The following is a 9,735-nucleotide window of genomic DNA, read 5'->3' on the forward strand; positions in this document are numbered from 1 at the left end:
TATAGAACTTTACAATAAACTTTAGCTGCATCACATGCCCAGGGAAGCATTTGGTGTTTTATAGAGGGCAGTTCAGAATAGAAGATAGGAAGGCTGTATCAGCTTGTTAATGTTCTCAGAGCTCTTTATACCTAGAGTCTTTATCAAAAACGTGGTCTGTGGTGCCAACTCCCTGGATTCAGCTTGGACAAGTTGCTTAACCTTGCCCTTTCTTAGTTTCCTCATCATAATGGGCTACTGTAAGGAATTTTTATTTATTTACATAACTATGAGCATCATACACATACATAAACATTCATATGCATGTATATGTGTGTGTCCACAGACACACTCTCATGTATAGCACTTTAACCTAAGAACATGGTAAATATTTAACTTCACAATAAACTTTTTTTTTTTTGTACTTTTGGGGCCACACCTGAGGCATATGGAGGTTCCCAGCCTAGGGGTTTAATTAGAGTTGTGGCTTCAAGCCTACACTACAGCCACAGCAACTTGGGATCTGAGCCATGTCTGCGACCTACACCACAGCTCAGGCAATGCCGGATCCTCGACCCACTGAGCAAGGTCAGGGATCGAACCTGCAACCTCATGGTTCCTAGTTGGATTTGTTAACCACTGCGCCACGATGGGAACTCCCAACTTTACAATAAACTTAATACCATTCCTCAAATGCTTACCAGTTCCAGATCTTTTCTCAAACAGTATTAAAATTTATTTAAATGTTTACATGTCATAATTACATATATATATTTGTTAATAGTTTTCTATTTTTAATTCTATTTTTTTGAGACTGACAGCATAAGCTTTAGTCACTAGCCAAAGAATGGAGAAGCAAGAGCTAAGTTCACGGATCACCTTCTCACCCACCTGATGAGAGTGATTTAATCTTAAAGAGTAAAGATAAAAGCAGCAGGTGTGAAGCTAATGGTGGGAGCCATATGCATTAGTCTATCAGAGAATGGGCAGGGCTTTTGTGAGGGAGTGGGGTGCCAGGCTCCCCTTATTTATTTATTTATTTCTGCTTTTTTAGGGCCACACCTGTAGCATATGGAAGTTCCCAGGCTAGGGATCAAACAGAACTGCAGCTGCTGGCCTACACCACAGCCATAGCAATTTGGGATCCGCGCCGTGTCTGCAACTTACGCAACAGCTCAGGGCAACACCGGATCCTTAATGCACTGAGCAAGGCCAGGGATCAAACCCACCATCTCACGGATACTAGTAGGGTTTGTTACTGCTGAGCCATGACAGGCACTCCCCCCTCCCCTTTAAAATTATGGTTGATTTACAATATTCCTTCAATTTCTGCTGTACAGTGAAGTGACCCAGTCATATATATATATATATTTTAATATATATATTCTTTTTTTTATACTATCTTCCATCACATAAGAGATTGGATGTAGTTCCCTGTGCTGTACAGTACGACCCCATTTCTTACCCATTCTAAATGTAATAGTCATAAATAGGTTTCTTGAAAGAGCTGTTTGCTCAAGAGAAGAAACTCTCAATTTGTTCAAATCCAAAAAGAGTAGATCAATTTGAAATATTCTTCATAAAATGGCTGTAAGAGGCAGCCGTGTTAAGCAATACGAATTTATGAACATAACCACAATGCTTTTTCCTGTTTGATTTAAATTTAATATCCTCCTACAATGGAAGATGATTTACTATAAAGAGATAAACTGGAAGGAATAGGAAAATGGAAACGAGATGTCATTTCTTTTTTACTATCCAACAGATTTACCATCTGTTTTAAAATGATGTTTGACCATCTACCGTAAATGAAACAAAGTGATTTTTAAAATAATGTAACACTTCAAACTATTTTTACTACCAAACTCTCCCTCCTCTATGAACACATTCATCTTACTGTGCAAAGGTTTATTTAAGCTACACTTATATCTATGTTGTTTTTAGCTCATTTCCTTTTTAAAAAAGCAATTGGTGAGTTTATTTCCCAGTTTAGCTGTTGTAATAAAATGTAAAAGACATTTCTGTTTTGGCCTCAAGTATAGCATTATTGAAAGCTATGGGAGTCACAGCAAAATATAGGACAGCATAAAATTAGAAACTGCTGGCATTTCCTTAGCAGCACTTATTGCACTTGCAGTTTTCCTGCCCCTTGCTACCAGCAGAAATCTGAAAGTCACGTCTGTGTATCAGACAACAAACCCTAAATATGTTTTTTAAGTAATAGCTTTATTGAGATGTTATTGAGATGTTATTCACATAGCATAAAATTTACTCTTTTAAAGTATACAGTTCAGTAAGTTTAGGTATATTCACAGAGTTTTGTAATCGTCATTATTTTAAATTTAGAGCATACAATTCACTCCAAAAAGAAACCCAGTGCCCATTAATAGTTACTTCTCACTCCCCCATCTATCCTGCCGCTAGCAGCCGCTAATCTACTATGGATTTGTCTATTCTAGACATATAAATGAAATCATACGATATATGGTATTTTGTGACAGCTTCTTTCACTTAACATAATGTTTTCAAGGTTTATCCATGTCGAAGCCTGGTATCAGTACTTCATTCTTTTTTATTGCTTGGTAATTTATTCTATCCTATTTTACGCCAGTGTGTTTATGTAATGGACATTTGAGTTCTTTGCCACTTATTGACTATTAGGAATGATGATGCTATTAACGTCCATGTGTAAGTTTTTATATATTAGACATTCATTTTCGTTTTTCTTACATATATACATAGGAGTGGAATTGCTGGGTATCATGGTAACTCTGTTTAACTTTTTGAGGAACTTCCAGACCAATCATTTTCCAAAGTGGTTCTACTGTTTTATTTTCCTACCAGCATGTATATGTGTTCTACTTTCTTCACATGCTCTCCAACACTTGTTATTATATGTCTTTTTTTTTTTGGTCTTTTTAGGGCTGCACCCATGGTATATGGAGGTTCCCAGTCTAGAGGTCAAATCGGACCTGTAGCTGCCAGCCTGCACCACAGCCACAGCAACGCCAGATCTGAGCCTCATCTTGGAACCAAATCACAGCTCACAGCAACGCCAGATCCTTAACCCACCGAGGCAAGGCCAGGGATCGAACCTGCGTTCTCATAGCTACTGGTCAGATTCGTTTCCGCTGCGCCATGACAGAAACTCCTATATGTCCTTTTGATTGTAGCCATCCTAATGGATATGAAGTGGAATCTTATTGTGGTTTTGATTTGTATTTCTCTGATAGTCAATGATGCTGAGTGTTTTTTCATGTTTATTATCTATTTGTATGCCTTTTCTGCAGAAACTTTTTTCAAATGCTCTTTTTAAAAATTGCGGTTTTTGTCTTCTTGCTACTGAGTTTAAAATTTCTGTATATACTCCAGATTCAAGTTCCATATCAGATATTTGACTTGCTAGTATTTCTTCCCATTCTGTAGGTCATCTTTCTCTCTTTCTTTCTTTTTCTCTTTCTTTTGCTTTTTTAGGCCTATGCCACAGCGACTTGGGATCCAAGCCGTGTGTGCAAGCTGTACCACAGCTCATGGCAACTCCAGATCTTTGAACTTTTTAATATAAAGTGAAATGCATAAATCTTTTTTTTCTTTTTTGTCTTTTGTCTTTTTAGGGCCGCACCTAAGGTTCCCAGGCTAGGGGTTGAATCGGAGCTGTAGCCTCTGGCCTACGCCACAGCCACAGCAATGCTGGATCCTTAACCCACTGAGCGAGTCCAGCCTCATGGATACTAGTCAGGTTCATTAACCACTGAGCCATGACAGGAACTCCTGAAATGCACAAATCTTGAATATACATTGTGGAGAGTTTGACATATATATTCATCTATGTAACCCTAACCCTTATCAAGGGTGTATAATATTTTCCTAATCCCCAAAAGTTCTGTATGCCCCTTTCCCAGAATTCTTGTACTTTACCCATGCTGAAAATAGTCACTGTGTGCTTTTTTTTTTATTTTTTATTTTTGTCTTTTTGCCTTTTCTTGAACCGATCCCACGGCATATGGAGATTCCCAGGCTAGGGGTCAAATCGGAGCTGTAGCTGCCGGCCTACACCAGAGCCACAGCAACTCGGGATCCGAGCCACGTCTGCGACCCACACCACAGCTCACAGCAACCCCGGATCCTTAACCCACTGAGCAAGGCCAGGGATCGAACCCACAACCTCATGGTTCCTAGTTGGATTCGTTAACCACTGCACCACGACGGGAACTCCAGTCACTGTGTTTTTTACCAGAGAACTTTGTACTCTTGTACAAGCCTTCTTAAACTCAGAATAGTGTTTTTGAGATTCATTCATACTGTTCATTCATTCATATTTTTTGAGATCCATTCATACTACTGTATGAATCAATAGTTGTTGGGTTTTTTTTTATTACTGAGTATAGCATCTATTATACGGATGTCCCACAGTTTATTTATCCATTCTCCTGTAGCTGAATCATTTTCCACTTATCAATATTACTAAAAAGTTCTGACAGCTGGCTTTTGTTTACATTGAAGTTGTAATTGTTTAATATAGTAATAATCATCTGGAAGCTTTGTAAATTTAGAAGTACTGTCTGAATTAAATAAATGCTTTTGTCAGAATCTTTAACATTTTCTAGAGATTATGCAGACTAGATGTGTTCATTTACAACAAAGGACTAAAATTTAAATCTCAAATAGCAGACAAGGAGTTCCGTCGTGGTGCAGTGGAAACGAATCCAACTAGGAACCATGAGATTGAGTTTTTGATCTCTGGCCTCACTCGGTGGATTAAGGATCTGGCATTGCTGTGAGCTGTGGTGTTGGTTGCAGATGGGGTTCAGATCTGGCATTGCTGTGGCTCTGGCGTAGGTCAGCAACAACAGCTCTGATTAGACCCCTAGCCTGGGAACTGCCATATCCCTCGGGAGCGGCCCAAGAAAATGGCAAAATACAAAGACAAAAAAAAAAAGACAAAAATAAATAAATAAGTAAGATAAAATAGAGGAATCTTATTGGCTTCCCTTACTTTATCCCTTTCTTTTCCTTTACGGCAGGACTTCCCAGACTTTCATGTTCATATGAATAACTGCAGTCACCAGGGGATCTTGTTAAAATGCAGGTTCTAATTTGGTAAATTTGGGTAGACCCCAAGATTCTGCTTTTTTTTTTTTTTTGTCTTTTTAAGACTGCACCCAAGGCATATGGAAGTTCCTATGCAAGGGGTCAAATCGGAGCTATAGCTGCTGGCCTACATCACAGCCACAGCAATACCAGATCTGAGCTGTGGCAGCTCACAGCCATGCCGGATTCTTAACCCACTGAGCGAGGCCAAGGATGGAACCTGTGTCTTCATGAATACTAGTTGGGTATGTTAACCACTAAGCCACAATGGGAACTCTCAGATTCTGCATGTCTAATAAGCTCCCAGGTGATACCAATGATTCTTGTCCATGGAGTAACAAATATCTCTAGCCAAATTGTATGCCTATCTTTCTCTGAATCCATCAGAAATTCCCATTTCCATTCTTTAAAATAAGTATGTTTAAAATATTCAAGGTCAGAAAGGAAAAGAATCCATAAGGCAAGAATAGGACATTATGGGGAAAAAAAGAGGCAGATTTCTTAAAGAATCAGATATTCTATAAATGAAAAACATTTTCATTAAAGAAAAAAATAAAACTTCAGTAGAAGGCACTGAATCATCCCCATTTATTTCTCCACATTACTCATTTAGGACTTAACATGTTACCTAAATGATGACGTAGTATCTTAATAAATCTGTTCTCTTTGTGTGTGTGTGTCTATGGGTATATATATATGTAGTCTTTTTAGGGCTGCGCTCGCAGCATATGGAGGTTCCCAGGCTCGGGGTCCAATTGGAGCTGTAGCCACTGCCCTACACCACAGCCACAGCAATGCCAGATCCAAGCCATGTCTGCTACCTACACCACAGCTCACAGCAACGCTGGATTCTTAACCTGCTAAGTTAGGCCAGGGTTCTAACGTGCATCTTCGTGGATACTAGTCAGATTCATTTCTGCTGAGTGACGACAGGAACTCCCAAATCTGTCCTCTTCAATTAGATCCTAAATCCCTTGGAGAAGGACAATGGCTTATACCTCCTTTCTTGCTTGTTGCCATGCACAACGGGTATTAAATGATGTTTGATGAAGAAGATGAGGATTTTTTAGGCTGCAAATAATAGAAAATCTACCTCAAAGTGGCATGAACAATTTGTGAATTTATTATCTTACATAAGAGTTCTAGAATCATAAGAATCATATCATGGAGTGATTAGCTCTGTTTGATATGATCAGGATGTTGGCTGTGTTTCTCTGTGTTTCTCATGGCCTTGTCCTCAGTTTGTCAGCTCTCTTCATGGTGGCAAAATGGCTTCTAGCAGCCACTAAAACTGCAATTTTCCTTGTTTCTGTCTTGCAGAACATAAAAACCTCTCCTCTAACCATGGAATAAAATCTTTCCTTATAGTGTAATTGGTTTTAATACACAGATGCTATCAAAATGCCTTGCATGGTAATAGGATGGATCATGTTTCCCTCGGTATACTACTTTGGGGAAAGGAGTGAACAAATAAGTTTTCTTTTAGGGAGGGAAGTAGAGAAATAAATGATTGTTATGCAACCACTAATGCCTCTGTAATGAACAGGCAAATTTCAGATTCAATATATATATATATATTTTTTTTTTTTGTCTTTTTTGGGCTGCACCTGGGGCACATGGAGGTTCCCAGGCTATGGGTCAAATCAGAGCTGTAGCTGTTGGCCTACACCACAGCCATGCCAACACAGGATCCGAGCTGTGTCTGCAACCTACACCACAGTTCACAGCAACGGAGATCCTTAACCCACTGAGTGAGGCCAGGTATCAAACCTGCATCCTCATGGATGCTAGTCAGGTTTGTTTCCACTGAGCCACAATGGGAACTCCTCAGTAAAATTTTTGAAAGTTGTATAATAGTTGGCTCTATCAAAAAAAAAAAAATTACGGTGGCGTAATGAGTCTGGGCCTATCAGAACTGATACTTAAAAATATTTAATATGAGGAATTAAATATTTTTAGTGAAAAAAGTACTTTAAATGAATACTTATTTTACATAAGGATGTAACTTTAAAAATTATAGAAAGAGTGGTGTTCCCATTGTGGTGCAGTGGAAACAAACCCAACTAGCATCCATGAGGATTCAGGTTTGATCCCTGGCCTCGCTCAGTGGGTTAAGGATCAGGTGTTGCTGTGAGCTGTGGCATAGGTCGAAGACACAGCTTGGATCCTGCGTTGCTGTGACTGTGGTTGTAGGCCGGCAGCTGCAGCTCTGACTCAGCCCCTAGCCAGGAAATTTCCATTTGCCACAGGTGCGACCCTAAAAAGAAAAAAAACATTACAGAAAGAGTAATATGAGGTTACAGTTTAAGAAATGCAGGAGTTGCCTGATGGCCTAATGCTTAAGGATTTTGTGTTGTTACTGCTGTGGCATGGGTTCCATTCCTAGCCCAGGTATTTTCACATGCTGTGGGAGCAGGAAAAAAAAAAAAAAAAAAGCAAATAGCGCAAAAAGACCTATGTTGAAAAGTAAAATTCTTTCTTCGTGCTGACTCCAGACAGCAACCTCAGTTAGGAGCTTTTGATGTGTCTTCCTTTTTATCTCATTATTTTAATTTTATTTTATGTTTTTTTTGATTAACTTTTTAAAATAACAAATTAATATACCTTTATTTAAAGCTGCGAAGTACAAGAATGTATAAAGAGATATAATCTCCCTTTCCTTCCAACCTCAATTGGCTGGCTGGCAAAATAATTTTACTAACTTGGGTAGCATCCTTCCACCCCATTCTGCATGCTTGTGCACACTTATGGCTCTTCTACTTAAGGTGGAGGTGCTGTGGAGAGAGTCATGTGTTTGATTCTGTAACTTCTATGCATTGTGAACTGTCCTCTAGACCTTTGTCCTCCACTGTGGTAATCATTGGCCACACGTAGCTATTAAACACTTGAACTGTAGCTGGTTTGAATTGAATTGTGCTGAAGTATAAAATACACACCAAATTTCTAAGACTTAGAACATAAAAAGAGAATGTGCAATATCCCATGGTTTTTTTTATTACATGCCACAGTGATAATATTTTGGGTGTATTGGATTAAATAAAATAGATAATTGATTTCATCTGTTTTCTTTTACTGTTTTTAATGTAGCTACTAAAAACTTAAAATTGCACATGTGGCTCACATTACCTTTCTATTGGACAGTGTTGCTCTGAACTAATAGAAAAAGATCCTAATGCTTTAATAGTTGCGTAATAGTTTGTAACAGGGTTGTGAAACAATTCATTCACCATTTCCTACTGATTACATTCAGATTTTTTTGTAGCTTGTTTTGTTTGTTGGTATGTTTCACTTACTGTTTCAATTATTTTTTCTGTGAAAGGAACCATCTGCATTTAGTGGTTTAAGGAATTTTCTTCCTGGCTCAGCACTAACAAACCCAGCTAGTATCCATGAGGACCTGGGTATGATCCCTGGCCTTGCTCAATGGGTTAAGGATCCAGTGTGCCCAGGAGCTGTGGTGTAGGTCACAGATGCAGCTCGGATCCCAAGTTGCCATGGCTGTGGCATAGGCCAGCAGCTGTAGCTCTCATTGGACCCCTAGCCTGGGAACTTCCATATGCTGCAAGTGCGGCCGTAAAAGGCAATAGATAAATAAATAAATAATTTTAGTGGCTTAAAACAACAAACATTATTTCTTGCAATTCTGAGAAATGGCTGGACAGTTCTATTCTGGGCCAGCTCAGCTGGGGCCTGGGTGGTTTAGGGTGGCCTTAGTTACATATCTGGGGCTTCAGCTAGAATGGGGGATAACCAGGGCCTTCTCCCCATGATCTCTTATCCTCAGGAGGCTGGTCCTGTCCAAATGAAAGAGCAAGACTCCAGTACGCAATTGCTTTTAAACTTCTGCTAGTGCCACATTGTATCATCCCCTGGAGGAAGGAAGTCACCCTGGCCTCATTCAGAATTCCAGGGCTCTCGATAGAAGGAATAACAAATTACACTGAAAAAGGGGCAGCATATCAGGAGGTGTGAACAAATTAAAGGAGTTATAATAGTAATTTATGGTAGTCACAATAAGTAACAGCAAATGTCCTCAATCTATTTATCTTGCGTATCAATGCCTTTATTTCTGTAGGATAGATTCCCCAAAACTGAGACTATTAGTGCAAATATTTTCTGAATTGGTTGAAGCAATTTATATTCCCACCAGCATATATGAATTTACTTTGCTCATCCTTTTTTTTTTTTTTTTTGTCTTTTTGCCTTTTCTAGGGACCCTTCCCGCGGCATATGGAGGTTCCCAGGCTAGGGGTCAAATCGGAGCGGTAGCTGCCAGCCTATGCCACAGCCACAGCAACGTGGGATCCGAGCCCCGTCTGCGACCCACACCACAGCTCAGGGCAACGCCGGATCCTTAACCCACTGAGCAAGGCCAGGGATCAAACTTGCAACCTCATGGTTCCTAGTCGGACTCGTTAACCACTGAGCCATGATGGGAACTCCTTTTTTTTTTTTTGCTCATTCTTTTCAATACCAGATATTATCACTCTTTATAGTTTTTGCCAGTCAATGACAAGTGATATCTTATTTTTGTTTTTACTTACATTTTCTTGGCTAGCGAGGCTGAGCATCTTTTCATATTTTTATTGAGTACTTGAGTTTCCTCTTTTGCAACTTGACTGTATCCCTTCCACATTTTCCTCTTGGTCATTTCTTTCTTTCCTT

The sequence above is a fragment of the Phacochoerus africanus genome, chromosome 14 (assembly GCF_016906955.1).
Source record: "Phacochoerus africanus isolate WHEZ1 chromosome 14, ROS_Pafr_v1, whole genome shotgun sequence".
In the NCBI taxonomy this organism is placed as follows: domain Eukaryota; kingdom Metazoa; phylum Chordata; class Mammalia; order Artiodactyla; family Suidae; genus Phacochoerus; species Phacochoerus africanus.